Genomic DNA, 25,130 nt, shown 5'->3' with positions numbered 1-25,130 from the left:
GTGGCACAGCAGATCCTGAAGCCAGGTACTGGAACGTGCTGCGTGTGTCACTGCTGGGGTGAAAAACAGAGGCCTGGGGAGTGTCGATCCCCTCACCTGCTCTGTGCTCGTGCGCTCTTGCCTGAGCTTTTCCTCCTGGGCAAGAGAAGGGGAGGGTGGGCAGCAATGGGAACGCGCCTCAGAGCAAAGGCCTTCTGCAGTTGCCGGGCTGTTCTCCCAGCTCGGAGCGCTGCACGCTCACTGACTGCAGCTTCCACGAATTGTCGTCCGTGCTTGTGGATTGGGAGCGCTGTCCTCCTCCACCATGCCAGCTTTTTCTCTTTACAGAGGAGCACGTGTACATAAGGGTAAAGAGATTCCTTCTGTCGCACTGGTATTTGGACCTGAGAAAGGTACCAGGTTTTCTCCAGCTTTTCTACAGTTTTGATTTTGAGGTAAGAGTCCCATTTTAGGTACCCAGTAATTCTTCAGAAATGTATTAGAAACAGCCGCAAAAATACAATGAAACCTCATTCTCCCACAGGTAGTTAATTAGAAGCGTCTTTCTTCTGTTTCATATAGGAATTCAAAATGTTATTTCTGTGGGGTTTTTGTTGTCTTCTTAATACTAACGCACAATGAGTTGTGCTGTGTATGCTCTGTGAGCACAAGAAAAGAATGTTCTGCCCCGGCTAGCTACAATTCCTCTTTGAGTTTAGGTTAGTAACTTGGAGTTCAACTGAAGTATTTTAGAAACAGCAACTTCTAAAATTCCATTTCCACTGCATGTTTGGGCTGCAGACTGACTGTTCCCAATGGATGTTAGCGATTAAATTTGATAGGAATGGAAAATTGAGAAGTCCAGAACAAGCTGTGGTAATTCCTGAGCTGGCACTCAGAGGGAACCGGGGTTTTGTGCTCTTAGGAGCAGGTATCCTTTGGAAATGTCGGAATGTCTGACGGTGGTATTTTTCTTTATGGCTTCCAGTACAAAACAGCACGAGTGGATCCTCAGATTTCTTGGGGAAGGGCTGCGTGACAAACATTGCTGTGAGCTCTATGTCTACCAGAGGATTTTCCAGGTCATTCTTGCCTTTTTCAGCAGTCCTTTGTGTGACCAGGGCTCCCAGGTAAGAATTGAAAAAGAACAGTTCCCAAATACCCCAAAACCACAAAAGCTTGTATTGGCCTCGAGATCTCAAGTACCAAACAGAAAGGAATAGCTGATTCTGCCTTGGTCCTCTTGAAAATCTGTTCCTTGTTGGTTTTGTGGATGTGTGGAGGGAGAAATAATTTTGCTTGTGTCTAAACCGGTCCCATCCTTATCCCCTGAAACTGGGACCGGTTCCTGCCGTCGTGGAGCCTCACGGGGGTGCCGTGGTTTTGCTCCTGCAGTCGGGGCCTTTTCTTTTTGGGGTCTCTATTCCCCCAGCCAGCACGTTTGTCACCTGCACAGTGCTTCGGCAGGAGGGAACCTCGCCTGCCGGGAGCTCTCAGGTTTGGGAGCATCCACCCTGAGGATTTCAGGTATCAAAACCTCGGACAAAAAGAGAAAATTGTCTTGCTACCTGAATACTTCTTGTAAGAGCAGCACCTGTGGTGCGAAGCGTTGAAGGGAGAATGTCTTTCCTTCTCTGGAGTTGCTGAGAACAGGCGGTGTTCATTTTAGCTGGGAGTTGATGGGGTACCAGCCAAATTGCTCATTTTATTTTAGATAATCAGATCTTGGCTGTAAAAGAACAAGTTGCATTCTCTGTTTCAGCGTCGTATTCTGGAGATATGACAGAGTGCTGCCCGTGTCACCTCTAGAGCTGCCCATGAGCTGATAGAGGATCACAGCCTCCTCTCGGGGGTCCTGCACGGCTTAGAGAAAAGGTAACCAGGGAAGTACGGGAGAAATGGGGACAATTTCCTGTCCACGGCTGAAGAATGACGTGGCTGAGGATGAAAGCAAGGGGGACAGACCTGGAGACGGGGGCACCCCGAGGGCTGCACTGGCAGAACTTGCTGAACTCTGAGGTGTCCCTTGTGTTTTTGAGAAGAGAATCAAGAGGCTTTCAGGTAGTGGTAGGAGGGACGATGGTGGGGGGGCTGTGTGATTTGGGAATCACTTCCTTGACAAAGCAAAAGGACACCTTGTGCTGGTGTCTTTAGCTTTTAAATTTCAAGCAGCCTCAGTTCCCATCCTGTCACAGGACCTGCTGCACAGGAAGTGGCACAGTAATGGATTTGAGCTGTCTCGAACGTTATTTCTCCTCCCCTTGCCTCTCCCTGACAAAAAAAATCTCTTCTGCAGGCACAGAGTGCCCTGACAGGTTCAGGCAAGTGCACCAAAAGTGCCCTAGAATATGGTCCCCCGTAGGAGATGGACCAGCTGCTGGTGAGGATCTGCCTTTCAAATGTGGTTTTCTTTTTTTTCTTTTTGTTCTGTTTTATTTTGTTTTTCAGGTTTCTGGAGAACAAGGTGATAAATAAAATAATTTCCTTACTCCATCCTCTATGGCTAATAAATTTAGGAGACAAGAGAGAAAACAGGAATCGGTCCCAGATGCTGCTGTTGAGATGGATATATGATCTGTCTATCTGTAGATAGATAGATGTATATACGTATATCTGTGTAGTGATAATAATGGGATTTTTTATGATACGTTGCTTCACCGTTTTATATTTTTAATAAAGTGTGATTTTAAGTTATTAGTTATGAGATTTTATTATAGTTATTGGCTAAAGTAACATTTTCTTGTATTTTATTGGTATCAAGTAATTAATGTTAATCATTAATTGGTAAGAGTTTGTAATGAATTATTAAGGTGTGAATATGTTCATTAAGGTACGTCTTTTTTAACTGTGGGTATTTTCATGTGTTTATATGGGTTTTTATGTTAATGATTTGGGGTTTTGATGTTATGAATATATTAGTATTTTATTAGGTTTTTCTTGTTAGTTTAGTTGTTTGGTGTGTAGATTATTCATGAAGTATGTTTATCTATAAATGCTTTAAATTTAAGTTATAAATCTACTTGTTAAGGATTTTTGTAGAGTTCTATGTAAAAATTTAAATCGGTAGGGGAGATAAAAAGCAGTAATTATTAATAAGATGAGTATTTTAGTTTTTAATAATGATTTAAGTTATTTAGTGATGTTTTAATTCTTGAAAATATTATTTCGTTATTTTTTATTTATGTGTGATTGATTAATTTAAAATTTTTGTAATGTTTTTGTAAATTGATTTCTTGTGATTTCATCAATTTATATATTTTTTAAATGTTTTATATTTATGATTGTGTGTGAATAATAAAAAATTAACAGTTGTTTTATTTTGTAAGATAGTATGTTTAAAGATGTTCCTATTTGGCAGTAATTTATTTAATGTTATAGATGTGTTATTGTTTCATTTGGCTAGTTAATAAGTAAGTTCATTTAATGTGGTTCAAGTGTGAGTTGTAGTTATTTTAGGTGTTAAAAGAGATGCAGAAATAATAGAATTAGGTTATTAAAAGGTCGTACTGTTTTGATCCTGAGAAGTAAATTTGTGTTGGAGCGATTGGGTATTTTTGGGTGGGTATTCTTTTTTTTTTGGTTGTTTGTTTGTGGTTTTTTTGGGGTTTTTTTTGGGTGTTTTTTTAATGTATTATTGTTAAGTTTGGTCTTAGTGGATTAATTGTTTTAAATTGTAGGTTTGCTGTTTTGAGGTAACTTCTTTGTGGTTTTGTGTGGTTTGGGGGTTGTTTTGTAACTAAATATTGTACAAGTATTTGTTTGTAATGATTTGAGTAATTTGACTTTTGGTGGTTTACCTGTCATTTGGGGTATGAGTGTATAAATGTTATTTGAAGAGTTTATGTTACGTGTAAGTTTTTTGATTTGCAATTTAGTGTTTGTAAAGGATAAGGTTAGTTGTGAGGAGGTATACAAACGAGACACGTTGAAAAAAGATTTTTCGGGTTGGTGACTGATAAACAGTGTATTTGGATGCGTGGTTTTAGTTAGTGTTACTTGTTTGTTCTGTTTTGGTTGTGGAACTATTTCTTTTAGGGTTTTTTGGTGTGTTTTAAATAAGGCTTGACACAGTGAGTAGGACTCGTGTGTGATTTTTCTTTTTTTAAGTGTGGAAACTTAAGTATAACGTGTTCTTTAGGTTCTGAAATTGACGGGACTACTTTATCGGCTACTTACTGAGTCTTGTAGTTGAGTAGGTTTTTGTAACTCTGATTTTGAACTCAAAGAAGAAAACTGAGGAGACGAAGGAGGTAGAGAAGTTTATCTCCTTCTAGGACAGAAAGGGTTTAGCGCAGAAACTGCTGGCTCTGATGTGGCGCGGGGGTTTCCGTGCGCCGGCCGGGCCGGGCGCGGGGCTCGGCGGCAGGAGAGCGGCGAGCTGTGCGCGTGCGCGGGAGGCGCGCTGCCGCGGGGAGCCGAGCGGAGCCGAACGGAGCCGAGCGGCTCCGAGTTGAGGCGAGCCGAGCTGCGCCGAAGAGGCGAATCCAGCCGAGTCTAGCGGAGAACAGCCCGAGTGTAGGCGAGGAGCCGAGTGGGGCCGAACCGAGCCGAGCTCCGCCGAGCGCAGCATCCCGAGCAGGGCGGGCCGCCGGGGCGGGCTCGGGGTGGATCGGCGCTCTCTGAGGCTCCCCCTCTTGTCCCTCTCTCTACCAATCCTTCTTCCTTTCTTCCTCCTTCCCGTATTCCCCTTCTTTCTCTCTCTATCCCTTAGTTCCCTCTCTCCCCAAAGCCGACCCCTTTCTCTCCCTTTTCGGTCTCCCCTCCCGTCCCCCCCTCTACCCTTCCTTCCTCCTCCCCGTATTCCTGTTCTTTGTCCGCGGACCCTCCCCTCCTCTCCCTCGCAAACCCGACCCCCACTGCCCTGTCCCTATCCCGCTCCTCCGTTCTATTCCTCTTCTCTCCCTCCTCTGTGCACCGTCCCTCTTCCCCGCTCCCGGCCTTTCCCTTGCCCTCCCGCTTTCCTCCACAGCCCGACCTCCCTCCCTCCATACGCTGTCTCACGCCCTGCTAGCCCTCCTCTCTTGCCGTCGCCCCGTTCCTTCTTTCCCCGCAGCCGCGGGGCCGGGGGCGCCGGAGCATAAAGCCCAGAGGGCCGGAGCCCGGCGGCCCCGGGCCCTTGCGGGAGTCCCCCCGCACGGGGCCGGAGGCTCTCGGCGGATCCCCCCGTGCCGGTCAAACCCCGCCCGGCCCCGCCGGACCTGCGGCTTTGCCGGCATCGCGCTGAGAGCGGCCCCCGCTCGGTGCCGTGCCGTCCGTGCCGCGTCCCCGCCGTCTCTGCCGCTCCCTCTCTCTGCCCCTCGCCCGTGACAGCGAGGCTGGGCAGGAGCTTCGACCCTTCTGGCGGCTGCCCCCCTTTCTCGTTGCGGCAGAGTCCCTTTCGGGGGGGATGTACATGTGGAAAGGGATGGAAGCAAGTGCTGGGCTGCTGTCCGGGGCAGTTAGACTCCTTCTGTGCCTTCTTTGGGGGCCAGGAAAAAGGGGTGAAGACTCGGGGCTCTGGTGTCATTTGGGGCACCCTAAGGTCCCTAGGAGAGGGACGCACGCTGCGGCGGAGGAGCAGGTGGGTGGCGAATGAGGGGGGGTCCTGCCGGGTGCCGTCCCCCCGAGGGACCCAAAGCTGCCCCAAAATGCACAGGGAGGGGGGTGTGTAGAATACTACTAAATCCTGGCAAATGTTTCGTTTTTATAGGTATTGGTAAAAATAGGAAAGTATTGCTAAATTCATTTGGAAAGAAAGCCAGAACAGCCCCAGGTATGCGCTGTGAGGATGTAATGTATAATTAATATACGTGTATATAGAAATAGAAATAGAAAATAGAAAAAAAATACAAAATCACAGAAATCGATACAATACCTAATAGATATTCTAGTGTATATGTCTTATTATACCACATTACATGTAATATATTATATCTATCTAAATATAGTACGTCAATATACTGTAATATAATATACAAGAGCATATAGATGTAAATATCAAAAGCATGAATATAGAAATATTCAAATATAGTTTAAAATAAAAGGATTTTTAAAATTTTGTATTTGTTAGTAGGCAGGGTTTTTATTGTAAAAATTAGAAATATAAATAAGTTAGAAATCTATGTATAGAAGTATATCATACGTACATTAAAATCTATATAAAAATTAAAATGTAAGTAAATAGAAGTATTAGCAGTATGTATGAAATATAATATATATAATATTTTATCTATCTTGTTATCTTATTATATATATGATATCCATTTATAAATATAATCCATCCATAGAAAGTATAAATGCAAATGTGATTATAAAGATGAAAATATGCTATAAATATTTAAATATTGTTTAAAGAAAGGGCTTTTTTGGTTTTTATTTGGTTCGAGGCAGGGTTTTTATTAAAAAAAATATGAATATACATTTTATTTTGATAGACTTCTAAATATAAAAATATATAATCAATGTATAAAGATAGATATAAAAATATAAAATATAAGTAAAAATAAGCAATAGGAAGAGATAGAATATAAATAACGACATATATCAATCTACCTTTAAAATGCAAATTTGAATATAAATGCGAAAAATATATAGATAAATTTACAAACAGTTTAAAAGAGTTTTTTGTTTTTTTTTTTTTAGGTTTTTACTTGGATAGATGCAGGGATTTTATTTTTAAAAATATAAACCTTTTAGAAATATCAATCTAAATATAGAAATATGTAATCAATATATTAAGACATGCATAAAAATATAAAATAAAATAAACTTTAAGTAATATGAATGAATATAAGAAATTATAAAATGATCATTATACATCAGTATACATTTTAAATCAAAATGTGAATATAAATATTAAAAATATAAAAATAATATAGATTGAAATATAGCTTAAAAGAAAAGATTTTTTATTTTGGTTATTATTGGGTTAGAGGCAGGTTTTTTTGTTTTTTTTTTTTTTTTGTCGGTGTTTTTTGGTTTCGTGCGGGCTGTTTAGGGGCATTTATTGCAGAGGATGTTTTGAAGGGGGTCGCGCCTGTTCTTCTTTGCGCGCCTTCCCCGCCTGCAGCCCCAGGGCGGGCGGCAGTGCCGCCGCCTTGTGGCCAGAGTGCGGGACTGCAGCCCTCGCCCGAGGTCCTCCCGCGGCCGCCATCTTGGGAGTGGGTTGTCGCGGACTCGCTTGACCTTCCCAATATGGCGGCAAAAAAGGCGGGAAAAACGAGGACCACGGTCTGTTTACTGCACTGCCTGCACGCCACCCTGACGCCGGCGCCGCCCCGCGGGTTTTTTTTTCGCTTTTTCCCGTGTCGTGGCCACGGACTGTGAGCTCAGCGGCTGCGCGGGCGGTCAGGTTGTGAGCGGGCGCCGACAGGCATCGGCAAAAACGCCTCTCCCTTCCGAGGGCCTCACGCGGCCGCCATCTTGAAAGTGTCGCGGCGTCCGGGACACTCTTGACCTTCTCAATATGGCGGATAGGAAAAAAAAAAAAAAAAAAAAGCGCGGGAAAATCGTGGTCCGCGTGCTGCACTGCCCGCGCGCCACGCAGGCGCCGCCCCGCCGGGATTTCCCGCGGCCTTGCCAGTACTGCGGACACGGGCTGTTGCCACACTTGCGCCGCGGGCGGGTGGGTTTCAGGCAGCATTTTTCTTTTAAATAAGAGATCGTTAATATTAATATCATAGAGCTACAATTTGGTTACAGGCAGGGCTTTTATTTTAAATAACAGAACTATTTTTGCAATATAAATATAGAAATGTATCATATATATATCTAGATCTATAAAAAGATAAAATAGAAATAAATAGAAGTCATAGGAAGATATTTAATATAGAATCGAAATAACATCATGCATCAATATACATGATAAATGGGAATGTGAAAAGTATAAATATGAAAGATAGTTAGAGAGAGTTTAAAAGAAAAGGATTTTGGAGGGGTTGTATTGGGTTAGAGGCAGTGTGTTTTAGTTTGTGTGCGGATGTTTTTTGGGCCGTTTATTTTTCAGGATTTTTCCAAGGGGATCGCCCCCGTTCTTTTCTGCCTCCCTTCCCTCCGGGCGAGCGGCAGCCCCCGGCTGTGGCCGGCGGCGGTGCTGCCGCCTTGTGGACAGAGAGCGGTACTGCAGCCCCCCCCCAGCCAGCGCCCTGCCCCTCGCCGCTGGGTGCCGGCTGACGGGGGGAAGGACGGCTGCCGAGCGTGGGAAGGGCGAGGCGCGGGAGCGAGCGGCAAGCGGGGCGGTGTCTGTAAATAGAGGGGAGGGGTGAAGGAGATTCGGGAGAGCAAAGGGACCCGATGACCGAGAAGAACGGCAGCGGCGAGGGCGGCCCGGCGGGGCCGCTTTCGGCGGGCGGCGGAGGCGCGGTCGCAGCGCTCACGGGCCGGGGGCGGCGGGCGGGGGGCGAGCGGCGTCGGAACAGGGCTGCACTCCCCTTTCCCGATCCCCGCGCGCGTCCCTCTCTAGACGCTGGAAGCGACCGCGTGCCGGAAAATGCCGCCGGGGCGGCGCGCGGGCGGCGGAGCGGGGCCCCGGCTTTCCCCGCCCCTCCTGCCGCCATCTTTGGAAGGTCAAGCGAGTCGTCGCCGTCCCGCCGCGTCCCTGTCTCGTCCCGCCGCGTTCCCGCCGCCTCCCCGTGCTTCCCCGCCGTCTCCACTCTGACACGATCCGCCCCCGTCCCGGACCCCCTCCGCTGCAGGGAAATGCAGGAGAACGCGAAAGCATCGGGGCAGAGCAGCCGCTGGAGGTGCCCGAGCCGTCTCCCCCTTGCCCGCAGGGCCGGAGTTGCCCACCGCCGGGAGCTGACAGGTACGCTGACAGCACGGGCGGCTCCGGCACGCTTTGCCTCGCTGTGTTCCGGTGCCGTGCTGCTGCGGGAGGACGGGGCCAGCGCTCCAAAGGCCAGAGCAGAGCGCTGGCGAATGGGAGGCGAGGAAGGCTTGGGCTAAGGATGGATTGCAACCGGGCTGCCTGTAAGTGCGCAGAGAGACCTTTGTCGTCCACGCTGCCAAAAGGAGCACCTGGTACGCCCTATAGGTGTGCCTTGTGTTTCACGTGTTTTCATTTCCTGTTTGCGTCGTCCCAAAAAGCAGGGACGGAGCAAATGGGACTGGTTCCCACTGTTGCTGTGTGAAGGCTTTTTACAGGCTGCTGTATTGATGTCATCTTTTTTTCACCCCAAGCTTGGCTTCTCCCATGCTTTTTCCGTAGCTGCTGCATTGGGTGTCCCCAGGAGGGCTGGGTCCCTCAGCAGGGGTCTTAGGAGTTGCTATGGATTCTGATTTTTCTGAAGCTGTATGGAGGCGTGCTAGCGAATCAGCTCTTTTCTCTCCTGAAAAGCTTTCCATCTATGTCCACCCGTGCGTCTCTGTGTTTTAAACACATAGCCGGACGCACTGAGGTTTTTACTTTCTAAGCCAAAAGCTGAAGCAGATGACTGTTTGCTTTGTGTGTGTGAGGAGTGGCATTTGTGCTGGAGAGCTGCGGTTGGGAACAAAAGATGGACTTAATGTGCTCTGGGGACGGGCACGGGAGGAAACGCACAGAAAGGCAAGCAGTGATGATTGCGGAGGAGAAATGAGAGGTGGTTGCTTCCGATCCGTGGGGACTTTCCTTGGGAATGATCGATCAGAGAGCATATGGAAGTAGAGAGCATCTTCTGGCTGCTTCTGTTCTGTAAACTTCTCCCTGGCTTCACAGGTCCGTGCTGGAGAGTGGGAGAAAGGTCCCTGCTGTTTGCCGTGTCCTGGGTGGGCACAGAGCTCTGACCTTGGCCAGATGGGCTGGTGAGTATTGAATCAATCCCTGCCTCCTCGTGAACAAGTTGTTTGAAGGAGTTTGAGGCAGGGACGGCTTTTAGCCGGGTGCAGTTCAGTTTCTTTCTCACAGGTTTCCGGGTGTTTTGATCCTGACGTCACCAAACCCTCAGATTTGCTGAACTGGGGCTCTTACCTGTGTGACCCGTGAAATGTCCCGGAAGCTGATCGATGTCTTTGTGCTCCTGCTGTGTTCATTTGGGCTGTGCTTCAGGCTTCTCTCCCGGGGCCCTTGCCGTTGCTGTATCTCTTGGATGCCGTGCAGAACGGAATCAGGCAGCCAAGCCTCAGGTTCACCTTCTCCCTCACCCTCTGCGCTGCTCGTGTGGCACAGCAGATCCTGAAGCCAGGTACTGGAACGTGCTGCGTGTGTCACTGCTGGGGTGAAAAACAGAGGCCTGGGGAGTGTCGATCCCCTCACCTGCTCTGTGCTCGTGCGCTCTTGCCTGAGCTTTTCCTCCTGGGCAAGAGAAGGGGAGGGTGGGCAGCAATGGGAACGCGCCTCAGAGCAAAGGCCTTCTGCAGTTGCCGGGCTGTTCTCCCAGCTCGGAGCGCTGCACGCTCACTGACTGCAGCTTCCACGAATTGTCGTCCGTGCTTGTGGATTGGGAGCGCTGTCCTCCTCCACCATGCCAGCTTTTTCTCTTTACAGAGGAGCACGTGTACATAAGGGTAAAGAGATTCCTTCTGTCGCACTGGTATTTGGACCTGAGAAAGGTACCAGGTTTTCTCCAGCTTTTCTACAGTTTTGATTTTGAGGTAAGAGTCCCATTTTAGGTACCCAGTAATTCTTCAGAAATGTATTAGAAACAGCCGCAAAAATACAATGAAACCTCATTCTCCCACAGGTAGTTAATTAGAAGCGTCTTTCTTCTGTTTCATATAGGAATTCAAAATGTTATTTCTGTGGGGTTTTTGTTGTCTTCTTAATACTAACGCACAATGAGTTGTGCTGTGTATGCTCTGTGAGCACAAGAAAAGAATGTTCTGCCCCGGCTAGCTACAATTCCTCTTTGAGTTTAGGTTAGTAACTTGGAGTTCAACTGAAGTATTTTAGAAACAGCAACTTCTAAAATTCCATTTCCACTGCATGTTTGGGCTGCAGACTGACTGTTCCCAATGGATGTTAGCGATTAAATTTGATAGGAATGGAAAATTGAGAAGTCCAGAACAAGCTGTGGTAATTCCTGAGCTGGCACTCAGAGGGAACCGGGGTTTTGTGCTCTTAGGAGCAGGTATCCTTTGGAAATGTCGGAATGTCTGACGGTGGTATTTTTCTTTATGGCTTCCAGTACAAAACAGCACGAGTGGATCCTCAGATTTCTTGGGGAAGGGCTGCGTGACAAACATTGCTGTGAGCTCTATGTCTACCAGAGGATTTTCCGGGTCATTCTTGCCTTTTTCAGCAGTCCTTTGTGTGACCAGGGCTCCCAGGTAAGAATTGAAAAAGAACAGTTCCCAAATACCCCAAAACCACAAAAGCTTGTATTGGCCTCGAGATCTCAAGTACCAAACAGAAAGGAATAGCTGATTCTGCCTTGGTCCTCTTGAAAATCTGTTCCTTGTTGGTTTTGTGGATGTGTGGAGGGAGAAATAATTTTGCTTGTGTCTAAACCGGTCCCATCCTTATCCCCTGAAACTGGGACCGGTTCCTGCCGTCGTGGAGCCTCACGGGGGTGCCGTGGTTTTGCTCCTGCAGTCGGGGCCTTTTCTTTTTGGGGTCTCTATTCCCCCAGCCAGCACGTTTGTCACCTGCACAGTGCTTCGGCAGGAGGGAACCTCGCCTGCCGGGAGCTCTCAGGTTTGGGAGCATCCACCCTGAGGATTTCAGGTATCAAAACCTCGGACAAAAAGAGAAAATTGTCTTGCTACCTGAATACTTCTTGTAAGAGCAGCACCTGTGGTGCGAAGCGTTGAAGGGAGAATGTCTTTCCTTCTCTGGAGTTGCTGAGAACAGGCGGTGTTCATTTTAGCTGGGAGTTGATGGGGTACCAGCCAAATTGCTCATTTTATTTTAGATAATCAGATCTTGGCTGTAAAAGAACAAGTTGCATTCTCTGTTTCAGCGTCGTATTCTGGAGATATGACAGAGTGCTGCCCGTGTCACCTCTAGAGCTGCCCATGAGCTGATAGAGGATCACAGCCTCCTCTCGGGGGTCCTGCACGGCTTAGAGAAAAGGTAACCAGGGAAGTACGGGAGAAATGGGGACAATTTCCTGTCCACGGCTGAAGAATGACGTGGCTGAGGATGAAAGCAAGGGGGACAGACCTGGAGACGGGGGCACCGAGGGCTGCACTGGCAGAACTTGCTGAACTCTGAGGTGTCCCTTGTGTTTTTGAGAAGAGAATCAAGAGGCTTTCAGGTGGTGGTAGGAGGGACGATGGTGGGGGGGCTGTGTGATTTGGGAATCACTTCCTTGACAAAGCAAAAGGACACCTTGTGCTGGTGTCTTTAGCTTTTAAATTTCAAGCACCCTCAGTTCCCATCCTGTCACAGGACCTGCTGCACAGGAAGTGGCACAGTAATGGATTTGAGCTGTCTAGAACGTTATTTCTCCTCCCCTTGCCTCTCCCTGACAAAAAAAAATCTCTTCTGCAGGCACAGAGTGCCCTGACAGGTTCAGGCAAGTGCACCAAAAGTGCCCTAGAATATGGTCCCCCGTAGGAGATGGACCAGCTGCTGGTGAGGATCTGCCTTTCAAATGTGGTTTTCTTTTTTTTTTCTTTTTGTTCTGTTTTATTTTGTTTTTCAGGTTTCTGGAGAACAAGGTGATAAATAAAATGATTTCCTTACTCCATCCTCTCTGGCTAATAAATTTAGGAGACAAGAGAGAAAACAGGAATCGGTCCCAGATGCTGCTGTTGAGATGGATATATGATCTATCTATCTGTAGATAGATATATGTATATACGTATAGCTGTGTAGTGATAATAATGGGATTTTTGATGATACGTTGCTTCACCGTTTTATATTTTTAATAAAGTGAGATTTTAAGTTATTAGTTATGATATTTTATTATAGTTATTGGCTAAAGTAACATTTTCTTGTATTTTATTGGTATCAAGTAATTAATGTTAATCGTTAATTGGTAAGAGTTTGTAATGAATTATTAAGCTATGAATATTGTTCATTAAGGTACGTCTTTTTTAACTGTAGGTATTTTCATGTGTTTATATGGGTTTTTATGTTAATGATTTGGGGTTTTGATGTTATGAATATATTAGTATTTTATTAGGTTTTTCTTGTTAGTTTAGTTGTTTGGTGTGTAGATTATTCATGAAGTATGTTTATCTATAAATGTTTTAAATTTAAGTTATAAATCTACTTGTTAAGGATTTTTGTAGAGTTCTATGTAAAAATTTAAATCGGTAGGGGAGATAAAACGCAGTAATTATTAATGAGTATTTTAGTTTTTAATAATGATTTAAGTTATTTAGTGATGTTTTAATTCTTGAAAATATTATTTCGTTATTTTTTATTTATGTGTGATTGATTAATTTAAAATTTTTGTAATGTTTTTGTAAATTGATTTCTTGTGATTTCATCAATTTATATATTTTTTAAATGTTTTATATTTATGATTGTGTGTGAATAATAAAAAATGAACAGTTGTTTTATTTTGTAAGATAGTATGTTTAAAGATGTTCCTATTTGGCAGTAATTTATTTAATGTTATAGATGTGTTATTGTTTCATTTGGCTAGTTAATAAGTAAGTTCATTTAATGTGGTTCAAGTGTGAGTTGTAGTTATTTTAGGTGTTAAAAGAGATGCAGAAATAATAGAATTAGGTTATTAAAAGGTCGTACTGTTTTGATCCTGAGAAGTAAATTTGTGTTGGAGCGATTGGGTATTTTTGGGTGGGTGTTCTTTTTTTTTGGTTGTTTGTTTGTGGTTTTTTTGGGGTTTTTTTTTGGTGTTTTTTTAATGTATTATTGTTAAGTTTGGTCTTAGTGGATTAATTGTTTTAAATTGTAGGTTTGCTGTTTTGAGGTAACTTCTTTGTGGTTTGGTGTGGTTTGGGGGTTGTTTTGTAACTAAATATTGTACAAGTATTTGTTTGTAATGATTTGAGTAATTTGACTTTTGGTGGTTTACCTGTCATTTGGGGTATGAGTGTATAAATGTTATTTGAAGAGTTTATGTTACGTGTAAGTTTTTTGATTTGCAATTTAGTGTTTGTAAAGGATAAGGTTAGTTGTGAGGAGGTATACAAACGAGACACGTTGAAAAGAGATTTTTCGGGTTGGTGACTGATAAACAGTGTATTTGGATGCGTGGTTTTAGTTAGTGTTACTTGTTTGTTCTGTTTTGGTTGTGGAACTATTTCTTTTAGGGTTTTTTGGTGTGTTTTAAATAAGGCTTGACACAGTGAGTAGGACTCGTGTGTGATTTTTCTTTTTTTAAGTGTGGAAACTTAAGTATAACGTGTTCTTTAGGTTCTGAAATTGACGGGACTACTTTATCGGCTACTTACTGAGTCTTGTAGTTGAGTAGGTTTTTGTAACTCTGATTTTGAACTCAAAGAAGAAAACTGAGGAGACGAAGGAGGTAGAGAAGTTTATCTCCTTCTAGGACAGAAAGGGTTTAGCGCAGAAAGTGCTGGCTCTGATGTGGCGCGGGGGTTTCCGTGCGCCGGCCGGGCCGGGCGCGGGGCTCGGCGGCAGGAGAGCGGCGAGCTGTGCGCGTGCGCGGGAGGGGCGCTCCCGCGGGGAGCCGAGCGGAGCCGAGCGGAGCCGAGCGGCTCCGAGTTGAGGCGAGCCGAGCTGCGCCGAAGAGGCGAATCCAGCCGAGTCTAGCGGAGAACAGCCCGAGTGTAGGCGAGGAGCCGAGTGGGGCCGAACCGAGCCGAGCTCCGCCGAGCGCAGCATCCCGAGCAGGGCGGGCCGCCGGGGCGGGCTCGGGGTGGATCGGCGCTCTCTGAGGCTCCCCCTCTTGTCCCTCTCTCTACCAATCCTTCTTCCTTTCTTCCTCCTTCCCGTATTCCCCTTCTTTCTCTCTCTATCCCTTAGTTCCCTCTCTCCCCAAAGCCGACCCCTTTCTCTCCCTTTTCGGTCTCCCCTCCCGTCCCCCCCTCTACCCTTCCTTCCTCCTCCCCGTATTCCTGTTCTTTGTCCGCGGACCCTCCCCTCCTCTCCCTCGCAAACCCGACCCCCACTGCCCTGTCCCTATCCCGCTCCTCCGTTCTATTCCTCTTCTCTCCCTCCTCTGTGCACCGTCCCTCTTCCCCGCTCCCGGCCTTTCCCTTGCCCTCCCGCTTTCCTCCACAGCCCGACCTCCCTCCCTCCATACGCTGTCTCACGCCCTGCTAGCCCTCCTCTCTTGCCGTCGCCCCGTTCCTTCTTTCCCCGCAGCCGCGGGGCCGGGGGCGCCGGAGCATAAAGCCCAGAGGGCCGGAGCCCGGCGGCCCCGGGCCCTTGCGGGAGTCCCCGCACGGGGCCGGAGGCTCTCGGCGGATCCCCCCGTGCCGGTCAAACCCCGCCCGGCCCCGCCGGACCTGCGGCTTTGCCGGCATCGCGCTGAGAGCGGCCCCCGCTCGGTGCCGTGCCGTCCGTGCCGCGTCCCCGCCGTCTCTGCCGCTCCCTCTCTCTGCCCCTCGCCCGTGACAGCGAGGCTGGGCAGGAGCTTCGACCCTTCTGGCGGCTGCCCCCCTTTCTCGTTGCGGCAGAGTCCCTTTCGGGGGGGATGTACATGTGGAAAGGGATGGAAGCAAGTGCTGGGCTGCTGTCCGGGGCAGTTAGACTCGTTCTGTGCCTTCTTTGGGGGCCAGGAAAAAGGGGTGAAGACTCGGGGCTCTGGTGTCATTTGGGGCACCCTAAGGTCCCTAGGAGAGGGACGCACGCTGCGGCGGAGGAGCAGGTGGGTGGCGAATGAGGGGGGGTCCTGCCGGGTGCCGTCCCCCCGAGGGACCCAAAGCTGCCCCAAAATGCACAGGGAGGGGGGTGTGTAGAATACTACTAAATCCTGGCAAATGTTTCGTTTTTATAGGTATTGGTAAAAATAGGAAAGTATTGCTAAATTCATTTGGAAAGAAAGCCAGAACAGCCCCAGGTATGCGCTGTGAGGATGTAATGTATAATTAATATACGTGTATATAGAAATAGAAATAGAAAATAGAAAAAAAATACAAAATCACAGAAATCGATACAATACCTAATAGATATTCTAGTGTATATGTCTTATTATACCACATTACATGTAATATATTATATCTATCTAAATATAGTACGTCAATATACTGTAATATAATATACAAGAGCATATAGATGTAAATATCAAAAGCATGAATATAGAAATATTCAAATATAGTTTAAAATAAAAGGATTTTTAAAATTTTGTATTTGTTAGTAGGCAGGGTTTTTATTGTAAAAATTAGAAATATAAATAAGTTAGAAATCTATGTATAGAAGTATATCATACGTACATTAAAATCTATATAAAAATTAAAATGTAAGTAAATAGAAGTATTAGCAGTATGTATGAAATATAATATATATAATATTTTATCTATCTTGTTATCTTATTATATATATGATATCCATTTATAAATATAATCCATCCATAGAAAGTATAAATGCAAATGTGATTATAAAGATGAAAATATGCTATAAATATTTAAATATTGTTTAAAGAAAGGGCTTTTTTGGTTTTTATTTGGTTCGAGGCAGGGTTTTTATTAAAAAAAATATGAATATACATTTTATTTTGATAGACTTCTAAATATAAAAATATATAATCAATGTATAAAGATAGATATAAAAATATAAAATATAAGTAAAAATAAGCAATAGGAAGAGATAGAATATAAATAACGACATATATCAATCTACCTTTAAAATGCAAATTTGAATATAAATGCGAAAAATATATAGATAAATTTACAAACAGTTTAAAAGAGTTTTTTGTTTTTTTTTTTTTAGGTTTTTACTTGGATAGATGCAGGGATTTTATTTTTAAAAATATAAACCTTTTAGAAATATCAATCTAAATATAGAAATATGTAATCAATATATTAAGACATGCATAAAAATATAAAATAAAATAAACTTTAAGTAATATGAATGAATATAAGAAATTATAAAATGATCATTATACATCAGTATACATTTTAAATCAAAATGTGAATATAAATATTAAAAATATAAAAATAATATAGATTGAAATATAGCTTAAAAGAAAAGATTTTTTATTTTGGTTATTATTGGGTTAGAGGCAGGTTTTTTTTGTTTTTTTTTTTTTTTGTCGGTGTTTTTTGGTTTCGTGCGGGCTGTTTAGGGGCATTTATTGCAGAGGATGTTTGGAAGGGGGTCGCGCCTGTTCTTCTTTGCGCGCCTTCCCCGCCTGCAGCCCCAGGGCGGGCGGCAGTGCCGCCGCCTTGTGGCCAGAGTGCGGGACTGCAGCCCTCGCCCGAGGTCCTCCCGCGGCCGCCATCTTGGGAGTGGGTTGTCGCGGACTCGCTTGACCTTCCCAATATGGCGGCAAAAAAGGCGGGAAAAACGAGGACCACGGTCTGTTTACTGCACTGCCTGCACGCCACCCTGACGCCGGCGCCGCCCCGCGGGTTTTTTTTCGCTTTTTCCCGTGTCGTGGCCACGGACTGTGAGCTCAGCGGCTGCGCGGGCGGTCAGGTTGTGAGCGGGCGCCGACAGGCATCGGCAAAAACGCCTCTCCCTTCCGAGGGCCTCACGCGGCCGCCATCTTGAAAGTGTCGCGGCGTCCGGGACACTCTTGACCTTCTCAATATGGCGGATAGGAGAAAAAAAAAAAAAAAAAAAAAAAAAAAAAAAAAAAAAAGCGCGGGAAAATCGTGGTCCGCGTGCTGCACTGCCCGCGCGCCACGCAGGCGCCGCCCCGCCGGGATTTCCCGCGGCCTTGCCAGTACTGCGGACACGGGCTGTTGCCACACTTGCGCCGCGGGCGGGTGGGTTTCAGGCAGCATTTTTCTTTTAAATAAGAGATCGTTAATATTAATATCATAGAGCTACAATTTGGTTACAGGCAGGGCTTTTATTTTAAATAACAGAACTATTTTTGCAATATAAATATAGAAATGTATCATATATATATCTAGATCTATAAAAAGATAAAATAGAAATAAATAGAAGTCATAGGAAGATATTTAATATAGAATCGAAATAACATCATGCATCAATATACATGATAAATGGGAATGTGAAAAGTATAAATATGAAAGATAGTTAGAGAGAGTTTAAAAGAAAAGGATTTTGGAGGGGTTGTATTGGGTTAGAGGCAGTGTGTTTTAGTTTGTGTGCGGATGTTTTTTGGGCCGTTTATTTTTCAGGATTTTTCCAAGGGGATCGCCCCCGTTCTTTTCTGCCTCCCTTCCCTCCGGGCGAGCGGCAGCCCCCGGCTGTGGCCGCCGCCGGCGGTGCTGCCGCCTTGTGGACAGAGAGCGGTACTGCAGCCCCCCCCCAGCCAGCGCCCTGCCCCTCGCCGCTGGGTGCCGGCTGACGGGGGGAAGGACGGCTGCCGAGCGTGGGAAGGGCGAGGCGCGGGAGCGAGCGGCAAGCGGGGCGGTGTCTGTAAATAGAGGGGAGGGGTGAAGGAGATTCGGGAGAGCAAAGGGACCCGATGACCGAGAAGAACGGCAGCGGCGAGGGCGGCCCGGCGGGGCCGCTTTCGGCGGGCGGCGGAGGCGCGGTCGCAGCGCTCACGGGCCGGGGGCGGCGGGCGGGGGGCGAGCGGCGTCGGAACAGGGCTGCACTCCCCTTTCCCGATCCCCGCGCGCGTCCCTCTCTAGACGCTGGAAGCGACCGCGTGCCGGAAAATGCCGCCGGGGCGGCGCGCGGGCGGCGGAGCGGGGCCCCGGCTTTCCCCGCCCCTCCTGCCGCCATCTTTGGAAGGTCAAGCGAGTCGTCGCCGTCCCGCCGCGTCCCCGTCTCGTCCCGCCGCGTTCCCGCCGCCTCCCCGTGCTTCCCCGCCGTCTCCACTCTGACACGATCCGCCCCCGTCCCGGACCCCCTCCGCTGCAGGGAAATGCAGGAGAACGCGAAAGCATCGGGGCAGAGCAGCCGCTGGAGGTGCCCGAGCCGTCTCCCCCTTGCCCGCAGGGCCGGAGTTGCCCACCGCCGGGAGCTGACAGGTACGCTGACAGCACGGGCGGCTCCGGCACGCTTTGCCTCGCTGTGTTCCGGTGCCGTGCTGCTGCGGGAGGACGGGGCCAGCGCTCCAAAGGCCAGAGCAGAGCGCTGGCGAATGGGAGGCGAGGAAGGCTTGGGCTAAGGATGGATTGAAACCGGGCTGCCTGTAAGTGCGCAGAGAGACCTTTGTCGTCCACGCTGCCAAAAGGAGCACCTGGTACGCCCTATAGGTGTGCCTTGTGTTTCACGTGTTTTCATTTCCTGTTTGCGTCGTCCCAAAAAGCAGGGACGGAGCAAATGGGACTGGTTCCCACTGTTGCTGTGTGAAGGCTTTTTACAGGCTGCTGTATTGATGTCATCTTTTTTTCACCCCAAGCTTGGCTTCTCCCATGCTTTTTCCGTAGCTGCTGCATTGGGTGTCCCCAGGAGGGCTGGGTCCCTCAGCAGGGGTCTTAGGAGTTGCTATGGATTCTGATTTTTCTGAAGCTGTATGTAGCGAATCAGCTCTTTTCTCTCCTGAAAAGCTTTCCATCTATGTCCACCCGTGCGTCTCTGTGTTTTAATCACATAGCCGGACGCACTGAGGTTTTTACTTTCTAAGCCAAAAGCTGAAGCAGATGAGTGTTTGCTTTGTGTGTGTGAGGAGTGGCATTTGTGCTGGAGAGCTGCGGTTGGGAACAAAAGATGGACTTAATGTGCTCTGGGGACGGGCACGGGAGGAAACGCACAGAAAGGCAAGCAGTGATGATTGCGGAGGAGAAATGAGAGGTTGTTGCTTCCGATCCGTGGGGACTTTCCTTGGGAATGATCGATCAGAGAGCATATGGAAGTAGAGAGCATCTTCTGGCTGCTTCTGTTCTGTAAACTTCTCCCTGGCTTCACAGGTCCGTGCTGGAGAGTGGGAGAAAGGTCCCTGCTGTTTGCCGTGTCCTGGGTGGGCACAGAGCTCTGACCTTGGCCAGATGGGCTGGTGAGTATTGAATCAATCCCTGCCTCCTCGTGAACAAGTTGTTTGAAGGAGTTTGAGGCAGGGACGGCTTTTAGCCGGGTGCAGTTCAGTTTCTTTCTCACAGGTTTCCGGGTGTTTTGATCCTGACGTCACCAAACCCTCAGATTTGCTGAACTGGGGCTCTTACCTGTGTGACCCGTGAAATGTCCCGGAAGCTGATCGATGTCTTTGTGCTCCTGCTGTGTTCATTTGGGCTGTGCTTCAGGCTTCTCTCCCGGGGCCCTTGCCGTTGCTGTATCTCTTGGATGCCGTGCAGAACGGAATCAGGCAGCCAAGCCTCAGGTTCACCTTCTCCCTCACCCTCTGCGCTGCTCGTGTGGCACAGCAGATCCTGAAGCCAGGTACTGGAACGTGCTGCGTGTGTCACTGCTGGGGTGAAAAACAGAGGCCTGGGGAGTGTCGATCCCCTCACCTGCTCTGTGCTCGTGCGCTCTTGCCTGAGCTTTTCCTCCTGGGCAAGAGAAGGGGAGGGTGGGCAGCAATGGGAACGCGCCTCAGAGCAAAGGCCTTCTGCAGTTGCCGGGCTGTTCTCCCAGCTCGGAGCGCTGCACGCTCACTGACTGCAGCTTCCACGAATTGTCGTCCGTGCTTGTGGATTGGGAGCGCTGTCCTCCTCCACCATGCCAGCTTTTTCTCTTTACAGAGGAGCACGTGTACATAAGGGTAAAGAGATTCCTTCTGTCGCACTGGTATTTGGACCTGAGAAAGGTACCAGGTTTTCTCCAGCTTTTCTACAGTTTTGATTTTGAGGTAAGAGTCCCATTTTAGGTACCCAGTAATTCTTCAGAAATGTATTAGAAACAGCCGCAAAAATACAATGAAACCTCATTCTCCCACAGGTAGTTAATTAGAAGCGTCTTTCTTCTGTTTCATATAGGAATTCAAAATGTTATTTCTGTGGGGTTTTTGTTGTCTTCTTAATACTAACGCACAATGAGTTGTGCTGTGTATGCTCTGTGAGCACAAGAAAAGAATGTTCTGCCCCGGCTAGCTACAATTCCTCTTTGAGTTTAGGTTAGTAACTTGGAGTTCAACTGAAGTATTTTAGAAACAGCAACTTCTAAAATTCCATTTCCACTGCATGTTTGGGCTGCAGACTGACTGTTCCCAATGGATGTTAGCGATTAAATTTGATAGGAATGGAAAATTGAGAAGTCCAGAACAAGCTGTGGTAATTCCTGAGCTGGCACTCAGAGGGAACCGGGGTTTTGTGCTCTTAGGAGCAGGTATCCTTTGGAAATGTCGGAATGTCTGACGGTGGTATTTTTCTTTATGGCTTCCAGTACAAAACAGCACGAGTGGATCCTCAGATTTCTTGGGGAAGGGCTGCGTGACAAACATTGCTGTGAGCTCTATGTCTACCAGAGGATTTTCCAGGTCATTCTTGCCTTTTTCAGCAGTCCTTTGTGTGACCAGGGCTCCCAGGTAAGAATTGAAAAAGAACAGTTCCCAAATACCCCAAAACCACAAAAGCTTGTATTGGCCTCGAGATCTCAAGTACCAAACAGAAAGGAATAGCTGATTCTGCCTTGGTCCTCTTGAAAATCTGTTCCTTGTTGGTTTTGTGGATGTGTGGAGGGAGAAATAATTTTGCTTGTGTCTAAACCGGTCCCATCCTTATCCCCTGAAACTGGGACCGGTTCCTGCCGTCGTGGAGCCTCACGGGGGTGCCGTGGTTTTGCTCCTGCAGTCGGGGCCTTTTCTTTTTGGGGTCTCTATTTCCCCAGCCAGCACGTTTGTCACCTGCACAGTGCTTCGGCAGGAGGGAACCTCGCCTGCCGGGAGCTCTCAGGTTTGGGAGCATCCACCCTGAGGATTTCAGGTATCAAAACCTCGGACAAAAAGAGAAAATTGTCTTGCTACCTGAATACTTCTTGTAAGAGCAGCACCTGTGGTGCGAAGCGTTGAAGGGAGAATGTCTTTCCTTCTCTGGAGTTGCTGAGAACAGGCGGTGTTCATTTTAGCTGGGAGTTGATGGGGTACCAGCCAAATTGCTCATTTTATTTTAGATAATCAGATCTTGGCTGTAAAAGAACAAGTTGCATTCTCTGTTTCAGCGTCGTATTCTGGAGATATGACAGAGTGCTGCCCGTGTCACCTCTAGAGCTGCCCATGAGCTGATAGAGGATCACAGCCTCCTCTCGGGGGTCCTGCACGGCTTAGAGAAAAGGTAACCAGGGAAGTACGGGAGAAATGGGGACAATTTCCTGTCCACGGCTGAAGAATGACGTGGCTGAGGATGAAAGCAAGGGGGACAGACCTGGAGACGGGGGCACCCCGAGGGCTGCACTGGCAGAACTTGCTGAACTCTGAGGTGTCCCTTGTGTTTTTGAGAAGAGAATCAAGAGGCTTTCAGGTAGTGGTAGGAGGGACGATGGTGGGGGGGCTGTGTGATTTGGGAATCACTTCCTTGACAAAGCAAAAGGACACCTTGTGCTGGTGTCTTTAGCTTTTAAATTTCAAGCAGCCTCAGTTCCCATCCTGTCACAGGACCTGCTGCACAGGAAGTGGCACAGTAATGGATTTGAGCTGTCTCGAACGTTATTTCTCCTCCCCTTGCCTCTCCCTGACAAAAAAAATCTCTTCTGCAGGCACAGAGTGCCCTGACAGGTTCAGGCAAGTGCACCAAAAGTGCCCTAGAATATGGTCCCCCGTAGGAGATGGACCAGCTGCTGGTGAGGATCTGCCTTTCAAATGTGGTTTTCTTTTTTTTCTTTTTGTTCTGTTTTATTTTGTTTTTCAGGTTTCTGGAGAACAAGGTGATAAATAAAATAATTTCCTTACTCCATCCTCTATGGCTAATAAATTTAGGAGACAAGAGAGAAAACAGGAATCGGTCCCAGATGCTGCTGTTGAGATGGATATATGATCTGTCTATCTGTAGATAGATATATGTATATACGTATATCTGTGTAGTGATAATAATGGGATTTTTTATGATACGTTGCTTCACCGTTTTATATTTTTAATAAAGTGTGATTTTAAGTTATTAGTTATGAGATTTTATTATAGTTATTGGCTAAAGTAACATTTTCTTGTATTTTATTGGTATCAAGTAATTAATGTTAATCATTAATTGGTAAGAGTTTGTAATGAATTATTAAGGTGTGAATATGTTCATTAAGGTACGTCTTTTTTAACTGTGGGTATTTTCATGTGTTTATATGGGTTTTTATGTTAATGATTTGGGGTTTTGATGTTATGAATATATTAGTATTTTATTAGGTTTTTCTTGTTAGTTTAGTTGTTTGGTGTGTAGATTATTCATGAAGTATGTTTATCTATAAATGCTTTAAATTTAAGTTATAAATCTACTTGTTAAGGATTTTTGTAGAGTTCTATGTAAAAATTTAAATCGGTAGGGGAGATAAAAAGCAGTAATTATTAATAAGATGAGTATTTTAGTTTTTAATAATGATTTAAGTTATTTAGTGATGTTTTAATTCTTGAAAATATTATTTCGTTATTTTTTATTTATGTGTGATTGATTAATTTAAAATTTTTGTAATGTTTTTGTAAATTGATTTCTTGTGATTTCATCAATTTATATATTTTTTAAATGTTTTATATTTATGATTGTGTGTGAATAATAAAAAATGAACAGTTGTTTTATTTTGTAAGATAGTATGTTTAAAGATGTTCCTATTTGGCAGTAATTTATTTAATGTTATAGATGTGTTATTGTTTCATTTGGCTAGTTAATAAGTAAGTTCATTTAATGTGGTTCAAGTGTGAGTTGTAGTTATTTTAGGTGTTAAAAGAGATGCAGAAATAATAGAATTAGGTTATTAAAAGGTCGTACTGTTTTGATCCTGAGAAGTAAATTTGTGTTGGAGCGATTGGGTATTTTTGGGTGGGTATTCTTTTTTTTTTGGTTGTTTGTTTGTGGTTTTTTTGGGGTTTTTTTGGGTGTTTTTTTAATGTATTATTGTTAAGTTTGGTCTTAGTGGATTAATTGTTTTAAATTGTAGGTTTGCTGTTTTGAGGTAACTTCTTTGTGGTTTTGTGTGGTTTGGGGGTTGTTTTGTAACTAAATATTGTACAAGTATTTGTTTGTAATGATTTGAGTAATTTGACTTTTGGTGGTTTACCTGTCATTTGGGGTATGAGTGTATAAATGTTATTTGAAGAGTTTATGTTACGTGTAAGTTTTTTGATTTGCAATTTAGTGTTTGTAAAGGATAAGGTTAGTTGTGAGGAGGTATACAAACGAGACACGTTGAAAAGAGATTTTTCGGGTTGGTGACTGATAAACAGTGTATTTGGATGCGTGGTTTTAGTTAGTGTTACTTGTTTGTTCTGTTTTGGTTGTGGAACTATTTCTTTTAGGGTTTTTTGGTGTGTTTTAAATAAGGCTTGACACAGTGAGTAGGACTCGTGTGTGATTTTTCTTTTTTTAAGTGTGGAAACTTAAGTATAACGTGTTCTTTAGGTTCTGAAATTGACGGGACTACTTTATCGGCTACTTACTGAGTCTTGTAGTTGAGTAGGTTTTTGTAACTCTGATTTTGAAATCAAAGAAGAAAACTGAGGAGACGAAGGAGGTAGAGAAGTTTATCTCCTTCTAGGACAGAAAGGGTTTAGCGCAGAAAGTGCTGGCTCTGATGTGGCGCGGGGGTTTCCGTGCGCCGGCCGGGCCGGGCGCGGGGCTCGGCGGCAGGAGAGCGGCGAGCTGTGCGCGTGCGCGGGAGGCGCGCTCCCGCGGGGAGCCGAACGGAGCCGAACGGAGCCGAGCGGCTCCGAGTTGAGGCGAGCCGAGCTGCGCCGAAGAGGCGAATCCAGCCGAGTCTAGCGGAGAACAGCCCGAGTGTAGGCGAGGAGCCGAGTGGGGCCGAACCGAGCCGAGCTCCGCCGAGCGCAGCATCCCGAGCAGGGCGGGCCGCCGGGGCGGGCTCGGGGTGGATCGGCGCTCTCTGAGGCTCCCCCTCTTGTCCCTCTCTCTACCAATCCTTCTTCCTTTCTTCCTCCTTCCCGTATTCCCCTTCTTTCTCTCTCTATCCCTTAGTTCCCTCTCTCCCCAAAGCCGACCCCTTTCTCTCCCTTTTCGGTCTCCCCTCCCGTCCCCCCCTCTACCCTTCCTTCCTCCTCCCCGTATTCCTGTTCTTTGTCCGCGGACCCTCCCCTCCTCTCCCTCGCAAACCCGACCCCCACTGCCCTGTCCCTATCCCGCTCCTCCGTTCTATTCCTCTTCTCTCCCTCCTCTGTGCACCGTCCCTCTTCCCCGCTCCCGGCCTTTCCCTTGCCCTCCCGCTT

General features: G+C 46.3%; 3 long non-coding RNA genes across 3 annotated transcripts; all 3 read left to right on the top strand.

The window, feature by feature from the left end:
• Positions 1–1,053, top strand: LOC128806768 (uncharacterized). Its single transcript, XR_008436940.1, has 3 exons — positions 1–25; positions 328–434; positions 968–1,053. It is a non-coding gene; the product is annotated as an uncharacterized LOC128806768 (long non-coding RNA).
• A 9,040-nt stretch (positions 1,054–10,093) lies between these two features.
• LOC128806825 (uncharacterized) lies at positions 10,094–11,160 on the top strand. Its single transcript, XR_008436962.1, has 3 exons — positions 10,094–10,118; positions 10,421–10,527; positions 11,061–11,160. It is a non-coding gene; the product is annotated as an uncharacterized LOC128806825 (long non-coding RNA).
• A 9,033-nt stretch (positions 11,161–20,193) lies between these two features.
• Positions 20,194–21,246, top strand: LOC128806767 (uncharacterized). Its single transcript, XR_008436939.1, has 3 exons — positions 20,194–20,218; positions 20,521–20,627; positions 21,161–21,246. It is a non-coding gene; the product is annotated as an uncharacterized LOC128806767 (long non-coding RNA).
• The last annotated feature ends 3,884 nt before the right edge of the window (positions 21,247–25,130 follow it).

Source organism: Vidua macroura, chromosome 4, assembly GCF_024509145.1.
Source record: "Vidua macroura isolate BioBank_ID:100142 chromosome 4, ASM2450914v1, whole genome shotgun sequence".
NCBI classification, from domain to species: Eukaryota; Metazoa; Chordata; class Aves; order Passeriformes; family Viduidae; genus Vidua; species Vidua macroura.
The sequence above is the reverse complement of the archived record's forward strand: the minus strand, read 5'-3'. Positions and strand labels throughout refer to the sequence as shown.